Genomic DNA, 13,912 nt, shown 5'->3' with positions numbered 1-13,912 from the left:
CACCGCGCCCCTCTTTGGTCCCTTATTACTTAATCCTTTATCGCGTCATCGACTCACCCGATAATTATCCCCACTCTGTCGGATGGACTGATGACGATTAGAGGCGTGTGATTCGAATAGACAATTTTTCACACTTTCGAAAGTGCGAACATTTTATTTATAGCGACAATCGAGCACTCGAGAAGAGCGGTGTGTCAGCGTCACGGCGGACAAGTTGAACGAACGATGGCAAAACAATCGGGCGAAGAGGAGGAGAAGATGGCGCAGGAGAAGGAAGACGAGGAGAACGTGGAGAAGGAGAAGAGCCGAGCCGAGAGCCGAGCGATCGCGCGGAACCCGGAAGGAACAGGTCCTCTCATCTGCCGCTAGCAGGATCTACGCTAGCCAGGTGAGCACAGGTAAAGTATAGCCAGGCCAGTGTACGGTCGGCCGTCGGCTCGGCAAGAAGCGCGTGCAACACCGATGAAGGCACAGCCGGGAGAGAGAAAGAGAGAGAGAGAGAGAGAGAGTGCGTTCAACTGACGTGAATCGTGAATCGTGAATCGCGCGACTCCACGCGAAGCCACGGGATTCTATGTCGCCGAGCCTCCGCGGGAAGGTGAGAACGGGCCGAAGACCCGATGCCAAGGATATCGCGCGCGTTGGTGGACACGCATTACTGGTACGTGGACCGGTCGATCGCGACTCGCAGTGTTTTCATATCCGCCGAAAGAGACCACCCACACCGTCGTCTGTTAGTTTGGAAACTGCGCGATACGATGCAATGCGCCGCGGCTTTCGAGTACTCGAGAGGCCGGATGAAGTTCAAAGGTCCAAGAGAGCGCGAACTTTGTTGTCTCCCTGTTTTGGAACTTTAACGTCTCGTTGTGTCTTGCGTATCTTCGCCGTGATACAACGTAACGCAACATTTCATCCAATTATAAACGACGAGATGAGTGACTCGTTTGGTTGCATCTTCTCGCTTGTATTAATGACAAAATTCCATTTCGATCGATAAAAAAATGTATTCCAACTCGATGAAAGACGATAAAGGCCGATTTGTCCGGCCATTTATTCGCGATTGTCTTTCCGTTTCTTATCTCTTACGATCGAACGTGCGCGAAATGCGAAAACGTATGCAACTTTTCCAAAATTCCAAACGCCCGATCGGATCGTGCGGAATTGTCCCCGAAACAAACAACCACGGTACTCCTTGGGTAGCCGCAGTCTGTTGCTTTTGATTTTCTTCTCTGAGCCCAAGATCCCTCGATTCTCGCGATCAAACAATCTGAATGAAAAAAAGAACATGCTTCCCTATCTCGATATCACGCTCTCTCACTCGAGGCACGTTCGCGCCAAGAGGAATGTGACGAACATAAATCGACTAAGTCGAGCGACACGTCTCCGACGGTCCACCTTGGGGGAAGAAAGCCGTCCATGACGCGCCATATGCGCGTGCAATTCCTCTGGCACGTGTCTGTCGTTCGACAGTCACATTCAGACTCGCGCTCGTCGAACGTCCGACTTACACGGTGTCACGTAACAAGTACATTCATAAGATACGTTTCGAAGAGTTTAGCGATAGAGCGGGATTCGCGTGGACGTGTGTCGAATGTTGCGTCATCCTCGAGTTACAATCGTCCGCCCAATATGCAATAATAAAAAGAGCAAAATGTCGAGACAGAGAGAGAGAGAGAGAGAGATTCTAACAAATCAGGATGAAAGTTACGTGAGCCAAGCCGCTGATATCAGTGCGTAATTATATTATTGTTTGCAGAAATTAAATTATTGCCTGTGTGAACAATAAAATCATTGTTGATATCAAAACAGATAGAACAGCTTTTATTAAATTCAATTTTGGAGCTGTTAAATAATTTTCGAGATTTTTCCTGTTAAGTGCTTGCATGTCTAAAAAATTGTTTATTTAATATATATTTAGATTCTGAATCTCATACAATACATCTGTAATGATCAAATTGGACATCTTCTGTAAGAGTAAGACAACACTGAAAAATACAAAGGGATTGCGACCCGAGATGGAGGAAATCTTGAATCACCGTAGGGATTGCGGAATTGGACGTATGTTTATACGAATCGTTTTCTCTCTTTTTGCTCTCTTTCTATCTCCCCTCAAAGATTCTCGATCTATCCTAAAAAAAAGAAAAGAAACAATTTCCCACGTGTCGCGCGACACTCTGTACTTCCGCGGTGAGTACGCGGAGTCCCTGAAAGCAGGTTACGGGGTTAGCGGTCGGCGATGAGTGAAGCAACGAGAAAACAGCAAGAGACAAGGAAGAAAAAAGGAAGAGAAGAGCGACAGAAACGGGGGAAAAAAGAATAGAAAACGAGAAGGAGGCGGCGGAAGAATAAGATAGGATCCTTATTCCGCGGGCGATCGAGCGTAGAAGCGCCGCTTGAATTTCAACTCGACTGGCCGTTCCGTTTACAAACAGCCGCAAGGTGGAACGAACCGAAAAGTGCCGGTCGTCGACGAGTGCTCTCGTTTCCGCGAGACTTTCCGCGACGGAGACTACGCACGCACGGCCGGTTCAGAAATCCGAAGAAGCTGGCCAGGAGAGAGTCCCCTCTCAATTTTTCAATTCCTCTGCTTTAACGTTTAAACATTACGATATATTATCTGAAATGCCTATCTGACGATGATGAATCAATTATGATAACGACGCCAAAGCAATGAACCTCAGGTTGAGAGTTACGGTGTTTCGTAATCAATTGGAGCAACGTATTTGATGCTTGTAGAAATAATAAAGGAGAGAGTCGTCCACGCTCAGCGGTTGCAAGAGTGATTAGAAGAGGTGTGTTTTGTTTCAGCGACTGCAGGCTTTTCAGCTCTCGCTACGTGCGAGATTTCCGTCACGAAGTTTATAATGAGCGATAATACTTTGTGCGACGTCGAGCGAGATTCGTCGAGAAGAAAACCGAAATGATTCCAGAGTCAATTCAACGAATGTTTGCATAGTGGGAGATGAAAAAACGTGTTATGTCGCAAGCGGTAGTTTGAAGTAATAATTACAATGACGTTTCAAGATAACTATAGTTCGTCTATCGTTTGCGCAGGCTTGGCTCGGATACGCTTGAGTTAATTTATATTAATCGCAATAATTTTATCCGAATAATAGTGGATTGCAATTCGTCATTTAAGATGAAGGAAGGAAAAAAACGAGTAAGTTCGGTTTCATGAATGAATCGAAGGAAGGACGACCGTCGTAAGAATCACATGTACGTTTCCGCGTGAACGGTGAAAGTTATTCTGAACGTGTGTATATATATATATATATATATATATATATATATATATGCACAAATATATTTTGTATGTGTGTATACGGAAATACATGTGAGATTATTATGAAATAACTAATATATAAATGCTCTGGAAAAGACAGTACAGTGATCTTGTTGTCACTTTTTCTTTTTCTGTCAACTAGTTGTTTGATTAACTGTTTAAGGATAATAAATAACTAATTACAGTTATCGTCGTAAACAGCGACCTCGAAAACATACAAATAGTTTCACTATTTTGCAAAGACGATAAGTATTTTTGGCCAATTGTCTTAGTTACCTAGATGACGAGGAGGTCAAGGTTTTCTCTTTCTTCCTTCCTTTCTCTTCGATCGCCTACGATTCTACCGCTCTACGAATTGCGGGAGCAAAATTGGTTTCGAGCTATCGTTTGCGGTCGCTTTTGAGGATCGCGCGGAAAAGCGACGGTGACGAGCACGAGCGATAATGAATCGCCGCAATTTCATACGGACGACGCTCTCGGAAATCGAAACTGTTTGCGCGAGCATGGAAGATACCTCGTCTAAGTAAGTCGGTTTACGCGCCGGTCTCGATATCAACGCATCAATCTAATCGCTAGAAAGTGTGCCACTTGTGCGGTATGCTGTATATTTTACCATTAATCGAGACACACCTCGAGACGTTTCGCTACATCTCTGAACCCGAATTTATCGTGTGGAAAATCTGACGATTCTCTTTTCTTTTTTTTTTTTTTGGTTTTGCGCCAAATGTTGAACGAGAGCGACTATCGTCTGAATTCTCTCGTCGGGGGATAAATCGCGAGAGTACGTTCGTCTCGCCGGAGACTCGGACACGTCTGGCTCGTAATTTCGCGCGTCGTAACATTATGTCTCCTCTCGCGAAAGGACTTGTTGTTATACGCGCGCGGGTTAAACGGTACCACCGGCGCAAGCGGTGCAATTACCGAGCCACTCGGTTATCCTTGCCGAGACGTCGCAATACAGGCCTGCGCGATTACTTGATATCCGTATGAAAGACCGGAATTCAGCACGGTTATCAGGACGCGCATCGCTAATGCGCGCGTTACGAAAATCTCAAACGGATCGTGTCGCAAGCGCCGTGCCATCCGGCAGAGAGAGAGAGAGAGAGAGAGAGAGGTATCAAGTGCGGTACACTAATTGCAATTTTGACACGGATGTACCCGCGAAGATGACTGACACGTGTATCATGAGAGGTGTCGCAACGTTGAAATGCGAAGCGGCTTCGGATAAATCGCGTGCGACGCCGCGAGTTATTATCGCCGCGAGTTCATTTCCAGCAGCGTTGAAAGTTGCGACACGCGCTCGTCGAGGCATTAGAAAGCCGCGTATTGTCGTTGTCAACGAAGCTAATCGCGCGCTTTTAAAAAGCGTGCTCGCGCGCGCTCTCGAAGGCGCAGCTTCGTCTAAATTCTAGCCGAGGAGGGGATTCCGCCGGCGTGGCAGTCGACGATTAATTAATTAGCAAGGGATTTTACTTACATTATACTCGTTCGTACTGGCCGGCGGTTTTACTCGCCGGGAAAACTCATTTACCTCGGATCGCTAATCGCTCGTAAACTCGTCGGCGGCTCGGCGCGACTTCGCGCGAACGAAATATCGATTCCATATTAGCCGAGGAATGCGCGCGGTTAAAAGGACATTCGGGTACGTATCGATTCCGGTCACGCGTCGCGTATCATGCAAACGCACTGATATCTGTCGGCTGGTAATCGATATCCGCGAAAGATATTGCGTGAGTCGCGGTAACGCCGCGGACTGGAACAGACACATTCAACATTCTGAAAAGTGCGGCTAAACAGCGCGCAGGATCAGGATCGCAGTCTGATCACGCTGATTTCCGCGCGGCCGAACGATTCGGATTTCAAGACCAAACCTCAAATTGCTCCTCCGGTCTTTCCCCTCGTGCCGCGATGGCGGAACTTTCGAATTCTTCGGCTATCGCGAGTCACGAGATCGAGGAGCGACCTCGACCGAGCTCGAAGCTCGGCTGTTTCTATCATGAACAGCTCGATCGCGCGCGCGCGCGCGAGCCTCATCGCAGTCGCTGCTCCCGACGGGAGCACGCTTCAATCGAATTTTTCGTCACCCCTCGGTAATTGCATAATTCCATTGCGACCGACCGGTTCCGGCCACTGATGGGAAATTGTGGTAACGGGCCCCGGTGCCGGTCTAGCTCTTGTCCTAGCTCTCCAGCGCGCCGAGCATTAAGCGCGGCCGCGGCATTCCGCGCGAAAGGGCACCTGCAAATTCGCACGCACATTCTTCGCGCGAGGCGATCGTGCAATTCTCCCCCGCAGTTCTCGCCCGCGCAGGGACGGAACGGAACACAATCCCCGTCGCTCTTATTATTATTCAGGCATTTTTTTCACTAATGGACAAAGAGAGAGAGAGAGAGCGAGAGAGAGAGAGAGAGAGAGAGAGAGAGAGAGAGCGAGAGAGAGAGAGAGAGCGAGAGTGTGTGTGTGTGTGTGTGCGAGTGTGCGAAATAGATCTTGCGATATCGTTGAGTCTTACACCTTTCATCGCGATTGTCAGCAATCGTCGAAATTCAAAGAAAAATTAAACGAGAGCGACGATGGAGCGAGCATAAAAACAATAATGAGACGAAGAGACAAAAACGGCGAGGGAGAGACGGCCCTTCTGAAGGAGCAGACGTTAATCCACCACCGTCGAGAGGGAGCAGCGCGAGGTCCGCTCTCGCGGATTATATTAAAGCCGTGGATTGAAAGGGAAGAAAGAGGAGGGGGAGGAGCAAAGCGCGCGCGCGTCGCTCGATCGCAATGCGGATCGTTTCGACGACACGCCGATATTCCCGTATTGTTCTCGCCCGGCTCGCAAGACGCGCGCCGTGCCTGCCTACCGAATCGAGCGCATCGTCGGCGCTTTGTCCCGCTAAACTCGGCGAAATCCTTCAATTGCCGCTCGGAACGAGACGATGATCCGCTCTCGAGCGTGTCCCTCTCGCCGCGGCGCGGAGCGTATTCCCGGCCGGCGATGATCGGCCGAGCGTAAACGCGCGCGACGCTCGCGCAGCATCGTGCACTATCATCGTCCACTATCATGGTCCACTGGTCTTTAGTAGTTTCTTATCCGAGCGGCGTGCGCGCTCACGTCTTCCTGAATATCCTGAATATCCCCCCCCCCCCCGATCCGTCTCATCCACCGAACGACACGGAAACCAGACGGGGAGCCAGTAGATCGGCATGTAAGGCGGACAAATCTGGAATAACGCGGTGCCTCTCCTCTCCCCGAATGGCGCTCAGTCCGCCGTTCTCTTCTAAAATCTTCGGACGAGAGAGGTCAAACGGACTCGCACGCAACTCGTCGCGCGACCTCGTCGAGGTACCGTAAGGTAGAGACCCCGTGCGGATCTCCTCTCTCGGCCGGGATAATTTCGGACGCAGAAGCTGACGGAGGTGCGTTCTCGTTCGCGCTCGAAAGATCGGGTCCCGACCCGTGACCGAGGATCGTTGTATTCCAACAGCGGGGAGGGAGAGGAGGAGAGGAGCGATCGCACATGGCTTCGCGACGCGCTTCTCGCCTCGGTTTCGCGACGCAAGCAGCGGCAGAGGCTCGCGTTGTCTCCCGTGCTTTTATCCCGCTCTCGATCGAGCGGATAACTCCTTGCCTTCGCGCGGATTCAATCCCGTCATTCCGCCGCTCGCCCCGGCTACGTAATCGGACAGAATAATACCGGCCGATCGCTCCCGCGACGATAACAATCTATCGAGGCGGCCGAGGTCGCCGTCAAATGCGTGTGAGCCAAAGTGGAAGAGAATCGATTGCTTTCAGGCGCCTCTCTCTCTCTCTCTCTCTCTCTCTCTCTCTCTCTCTCTCTCCCTCTCTCTCCCTCTCTCTCTCTCTCTCCTCGTACGTGCGCGCTTACTCCATCTTCTGAGCGACGCGACGCGACGGACTCGCGCGATCGCTCTTTCGGAATTGGGGTGTGTGTAATCGGCCGCGGCGCGGGTAATACTCTTCCTTCATTCAATACCTGCGCAATAAGAGTCGCGAGACCGAGCGGACCTTCGCGACCGCCGCGAGACGCCGCGGGGGAGCTCGTCGGGCGAAGAGAAAAATTAGGAAACGCTAAGAGAGTAGCGAAAGATAAGTGATACGCTGAGAGATACGGGGGAAAACGGCGAAGCAATATTATTCGTCGATCTTGATGAGAATTTCACTTCTGTTGCCTCAGCCGACGGCGCTGCTCTTCCTCTCTCTTTCTCTCTCAAACGTCTTTTAATACTTCTTTGTGGATATGTATGATTTTCTGGATGTAATATTCCTTCGTGCGATTCGTCGTAGCTGCTCGCGACAAGATCGCGTCGAGAGAGCGCGCCCCCTTGTGAAGTCCCTCGGGGGTGGGACGAGAGAGGGAGAGCGGGGGAGAGAGAGAGAGAGAGGCGGGACGAGAGTCGCCGGGGCGAAATGAAAAATCGAGGTACGCGGATCAACGCGAAGGCACTTTCCTCGATTTCGATTGATTTTAAAGTGCGCGGGACGTCGCCGGCCGTGAAAAGCGGCGATGGCCGACTTTGTTCGGCGCGGCGCGGCGGGCCGCTCACGGTTTATCGTAAATCGCGCTCGAGAGCGGGAAAAAAGTATTCCGCACCGATAGCGCGCTTTCCACGCATCGTCTGGAGTCGGCGGTGTTAGGCAAAATATATTTCGATTCGCGTATTATCGGCGAATGCATTCGCGCGAGCAATCAAGTTATCGATCGCGGCGCTAGCAATTTTATTCGTTTCCGATGACTCGTTGGAAACAACCGATAAAAATAATAGCAATCCCATCAGCGATTGCTCTCGACGATTTGCAAGTGAACTCGCTGGAGGAAGGAACAAAAACAGCCGTCGATGAACGCGCTCAACGCAAGACACGACGAGACGATACGATAAATGTTCAACGAATGTATAATTGTAGTAATAATAACGATAATAACAAAAAACGACCGTTCCTCCGCACTCGTAATTTCGCGTCCGCGATCTCGCGTCGAGTAACAGTCCGCTCTTGCATCGAATAACACCTCCGAATAACACCTCAGCCTCGCGCCATCGCGCAGTTCCGCTTCCGCCCGCTTACTTTCGGAGGTCTCAGGAGACGGAGGGGGGGGGAGGAGGAGGGCGAACCTCCGGGCAAGATTCCAGGTGGATTCTGTGCGCTTTTATTTTATTTCGACAAAATGTTTCACCTCGCCCACTCGCCGACGATATTGAACAATCCCGAAATAAAGGCTTTTTGATGACGGTTGCTTTTGAAGGTTAGTATAGCGTGATACATTGTGCGCGCTCTCTCTCTCCCTTTCTCTCTCTCTCTCTCTCTCTCTCTCTGCGACGGTGACGACGTTCGTCGGAGAGAACCTCCACGAGTTCCTTGCTCTTATTCCGATTAACTCCAATCAATGAATGCGACAATTGACTTTTCCGCTGAAGAGCGGCGGAAGACTTTCGTATTCTCCGTCACGCACACAACGCACAAGTCTCTTATTCGACGAGTCTCTTTCTCTACGAGCGTCGCGAGGCATCGTACCGCCAGGAATAGAAGCGACCTCGACAACAGCATTGCCGTTTATATAAACGGCAAATCGTTATGATTTCGCGTCAATGATACCATTCACGTGAGTGGCTCGTGCGTATTTCTGTTCCCGGCGGCTGCTCCTGGCAATACGTGCTTCTCCTTTCACTTTTGCGGGCAGGTCCCGTGTAAAGTTCGGGCTTCGCGGCGGCGAGATAACGTTCACGCGCGTTCCGCCTCGATCTCGATAATTCCTCAACGCTCTAACTGCCCGGCCTCAGTCAGCCGGCGATCAGTCAGAGGTCGTAAAGAGCGAGGGGGCGAGGGTGCGAAGATCGCGTAAAAGAAAACAAGCAGGAAAAGTCGCCCTTAGACGAGACGGCGCCGGCGGTGTTATTACCTTTCCCCCATAACGACGCAAACAAGTTGTATAGCGCAACGGTCCAGAAGCGGGGGAGTAAAAAGGAGGGAAAATGCCCGGTGAACTACGCGTTTATCTGTCCCCGGCGTGCAGTCGGCCGCGTTAATTGCGAGTGTCGTGCTCGCAAAGATGTCTCGATCGTTTCCGTTTTTTTTTTTTCCGCGCGAGCTTGCCGATTTACGGGCCGTCTTTGCTCGCGAGCATCGCCCGAATCGATCGCCTCGTCGGAGACGACACGTCGGTGGACGAGACGCAACGAGTAATCAGAATTTCAGAATTCGGAAGCTGTGGGCTAATTTCCCGGAAAGTCGTAACAGCCGGGATATAATTTTGTCGAGATATACGACCGTTCCGAAGAAAAACCATCACCCTCCTCCCCTTGCAAGCAATGCAAGACATATTAATGTCCGCCTATCAACGTGCACCTTTGCTATGTGTTCAAATGAATAGATACTAATATAGTCGGCTGTACTACAATGTAACACAATTCCAATATTCCGACGCGATTGAATTTCGTCCCGGTATTGCGCTGTTTGAGAAAATTTTTCCGCTTTTTCGGTACAATTTTTTTCTTTCTTTTTCGGGACGATGCATAATCGCCGAAATCGCGGTCGTCGCTCTCGTTCGAGCCGGCAGAAAATGTTCCGGGCGGTAAAATCACGCGCGATTTGATCACGAGCGAAGCTGATTTTTCGACATCGATTTGTTGTTGTTGATTTGTCTCGATATAATCGAGCGGAGAACACAAAGCGACCGTTGTCGGACTTTCCTGCGCTTTGGCACGCTCGATAATGCTATGCAAATGTCAATGGTGAAACCGTTCCGTCGCCGCTCGTGAAAAGCTCATTATGCGAGCAGATAAATTCTCCGGGTTGCCCGGTGAAATCTCCGTTATTACCTGGATTGCGATTGCGCCGTCAGTCGTTGCGCCGGTTGATTGATCTGATGCTTTATGAGACACGCGTCCGTATTATCGCCTCATTTGCGTGCCGTCGCGTCTAATTGAAAGCGAAGCGCGACCGATCGAGGGCGATTTCAAACATTACCTTCCGATCGGGAAACGACAATCCGCGAAGATAGACCGCGGCAGCAAGTTGGCGAAAAATAAAAAGTCAAACACGCGCGCGATATATTTGTACGCGCGAACTCTCCTTTCTGCGTGCTGCATTTTTTTGGTCCTCGGATGGAAAGTTATAATCCCATTATAGATCTAGGAGAAAAAAAGAGCGTACATTCATTCATCGACCGTGTAGCAATAATAATTAGGTTACAGAAAAACGGCGGAGGGAGCAAAAATAGCTCGCCGAGAGATGGGAGGGGCGGGGAGGGGAGGGGGAATCTTTCGAGGCACAGCAGCAGTTTCATTTCAGAGACTCGTACATACCAGATTGCGATCTCGTAGATACGACAATGAACTTGATGTTAATGCCCCGATAATGAGCACACGAAGCGGGCGTCGCTCCTCGCTTTCTTAAATTTCTCGGGAATCGGAAGAGGCGAAAGAGCACTTCCAAGGAACTATAAGAAAACGTCCGCGCCCCTTCTCCTCTGCGCGCGCGCGCGCGCGGAGCCGCGGGTACTTCAATTTCCCTCTTTCGTCTCGTGAAATCATAATCTCGTTAGAAGGAATATTCGGCGGGTTTCGACGCTAACGGCGGAACGATGAGGTCTCGCGATGCATAGATGAACGCCCGTAACTTCCTCGAGATCTTTGACGAGGGAGAGAATGAAACACTCGCTGATCATTCCGGGGCGAGAAGAAAGAGAGCAGGCGAGTCGCGGTACGCTCAGCCGCAAAGCCGGGCAGCTCTTTAATGGGATGGAGAGGGTGAGAATCTGAGTTTCGACGGAGGCGGAGGGAGGAAGCGAATCGCGAGAGACCCGCCGGCGAAACCGGGGACCATGAACTTGCCGGCGGTGTCATAACATCGCACCTGCGAGCGCTCGCGAGAGCGCGACGCTTTCGGCCTGCCGAGAGCGCGTCTACGAGGCTCGCGCCGGCGGCTATTACCACTACGTCGATCGAACGAGAGTGCCGTCGAAGGGGGTCGCCGGAGTGTGGAGGAAGTGTGGAGGTTCCCCGTGGTGCTACACGGCACAAGCCCGGTACCGCGCGCTGGTCAGTGGCCGCTGAAAGCGAAAGGACGATTGCGAGCTCGAGAAAGGGGGGGGGGGTACAAGCGCGAGGAGTAGGCACGTTGCTATAGCTGTGTACGTGCGGCGAGCATTTAGCCATTCCTTCCTCGCGTGGTCGAGGCACGTACGGCGCGGTGGTACACTTCAGGTACGGATCACCTGAAAGCGATACACACAGCAGCGGGGGTACGCTACGTGACGACGGGACGAGGCTGCAAGGGATTGCGCGTGTTCCAGGTCGCAAGGGTCCGCTACGTGTGGGGAGGGCAGTCAGCGTCGTCCAGCGTCGAAAGTGCGGAGGAACGTGCGAGCGATCAACGCTCCGAGAGCGGTCGCTGGCTGTGATGCCAGTCACTCGTGAAACGTGAAACGCGAAACTGGGCGAAAGTTTCGCGGCGTGCCCACCTGCCTGAGTTGTGGACGGCGAAAGAGAGAAAGGGGAGAGACGGACAGACGGCGAAGGAGAGAAAGGTAGAGCGAGAGGGAGAGAGTGGCACTCGGAAGGAATCCCGGAGGAGATTTCGTCCACCGATCGACGCCGTCGGTGTGTCGGTGTCGCTCGTTCGCTCGTTCGCTTTTATTACCTCGTACAAAGGTGCCGGACAGTTCACTCGGTCGGAGAGTGTCCTCGCGCAGTGTCCTCCAAGAGTGCACGCGAGACCTTGGGTTTCCGGTGCGACGTCGGAGCCTGGCCTGGCCTGGCCTGCCCTGCCCTGCCCTGCCGTGCCGTGCCGTGCCGAACTTCCGTCAGCGAGCGGTCGAGCAAGGTCAGTGAGGGGAGGAATCGCGCGTCGCGAGTTATCTCGGACCGATCGGCTCTCAACTGATGGCTCTCAACCCCCGGGATCTTTCAATATCTGTTTCCGAGACGCGAGTTCGAGTGATGACACGAGCCGGAGTGCGAGGACGGTTCGCGGGCTTGATTCCCGATCCGGATACCCCGCGCGATAATCGCGCGCTCGCTGCCGTCATCGCCATCGTCCTGGCACCGTAGCGCGATGTGTACACTCTCGCCAGTCGACCGCGACAAATCCCGTTCACTCGTGAAACGCCAACTGGAGCGAAAGTTTTCAACTGTTCCGTCGCCAGCGAACGAAAAACGGACGGACAAGCGATTTCGCCTGGGTCTCGAAATCGGGCACGGCGGCCAGCGAAATTCGTATCCCGAGGTCGTCAGAGCGAGCCGGGCGGGCGAAGAGCTTATCTCCAAACTGCTTTGAATCCATTTTCTATTTTCCGAAAAAAAGAAAAAAAAGAAAGAAATAAAATGGAGAGGAAGAAGAAAAATGGATATCACGGATGCTGTGAAGAATCTCTCCGTAATGGATAATTTATCACTCTTACGAAATGAGTCCGGGCTAAGTTCGGAGATAAGTTCCTCGGCGAGAGGCCGAGAGACGCAGAAAATGTAGACGCGCAGGGGAGGAATTTGAGTGGTCCTTGCGAAATTCAGCGAGAGAGGAATGTTTCGGTAGTTTATTCAGATCGCTTTCACAATATGACGGCGGAGTTGTCTCACGGGAATTAATTCAAGAAATATATCGACGACAGACCAATAATGCTCCGGATAAGCCGACTCGCCGCGGTGGGCTGGCGAAACTAATTAATGCGAAACCTAACAATCGCGAGTTACGGCCGCGACAGATACCTCGCTTTACTTCTGAGTGAAAGTACGCAGCAAAATCAGCGTTTTCCTCGCTCGACCTGAAGAAGATTCTCTGATAAGGCCATGCGATTTATCCACGTGCGATTTATCCCCCTCCCCTCCTCCCGCACACACATACGCGCGGTCTCCGGTTCTTTCTCTCTTACACCTTTCGCAAAGATAATATTTCGCAAAGATTACGTACGTACTCACGAGTGGCGTGTGCAAGGTGGCCATTATGGTGGTCAATGTCGTTTGTTCCCCGACCACCCGTCGGCCGTTGTCATCTCGTCAATCGTTCATTTCCCTTTCCCCGGCCGACCGGGCGGGATCGCCCGTGCACGATCGAAATCGCGAAACTGCGGCGCGCGAGCGAGCGGTGGCGTCGACGAGGCCGATCGGGTGTCGCTGGACTATTTTTCTATCGCTCCGATGACGCTTGGAAACTTCATCCGAGCGTGACAGCCGCCATTCGTTCGCGGAACGCGAAACACGTAACTAATGGCCGGCGAAAGTTTTCCTGGCTCATTCCCCGGCTCATTCTGCCGGCCTATCGCGCATGCAGGAAGTATCAAATGTATACAGTATATTGCACAAGTCATAAGAAGCCGAAGAACGAGCGCGCTCGAAAGGACGTAAGGTCCTCTACATAATATACTCGCCCCTGCAGCCAATCACTCGAGAGTGGCTCCTGAGAGCGCACTCGGCCCGTCATTCGCGTCCAGACGCAGATTCTCTACTTCGTCGTATCAAGCCGAGCCGGACAGCTGATTCTTGTTACCCGGCCGGGTGAGTGAATCTTGACGAGAGAGAGAGAGAGAGAGAGAGAGAGAGAGAGAGAGAGAGAGCGAGCTATTTCTCCTCGCCTTGTCGACAGCAGCGCGCGACGGTTCGTCCGCGTCGCGTCACGCTATC

General features: G+C 51.8%; 1 protein-coding gene across 8 annotated transcripts in view; it reads left to right on the top strand.

Moving 5' to 3' along the window:
- Positions 1–11,467: 11,467 nt before the first annotated feature.
- The window catches only part of Cad89D (cadherin 89D), a 31,396-nt gene continuing 28,951 nt past the window's right edge, over positions 11,468–13,912 (top strand). For 3 of the 8 annotated variants that reach the window (XM_025299535.1, XM_025299537.1, XM_025299536.1), the window contains exon 1: positions 11,469–12,119. The gene's annotated coding sequence lies outside the window, so the exon portion shown is untranslated. Of the gene's footprint in view, positions 12,120–13,241; positions 13,787–13,912 lie in introns of those variants that run through there. The other 5 variants (XM_025299534.1, XM_025299531.1, XM_025299533.1 and 2 more) reach the window with 4 other exon arrangements.

The sequence above is a fragment of the Harpegnathos saltator genome, unplaced genomic scaffold (assembly GCF_003227715.2).
Source record: "Harpegnathos saltator strain DR-91 unplaced genomic scaffold, Hsal_v8.6 scaffold283, whole genome shotgun sequence".
NCBI classification, from domain to species: domain Eukaryota; kingdom Metazoa; phylum Arthropoda; class Insecta; order Hymenoptera; family Formicidae; genus Harpegnathos; species Harpegnathos saltator.
Note: the sequence above shows the minus strand (reverse complement) of the source record. Positions and strands in the feature narration are given on the sequence as shown.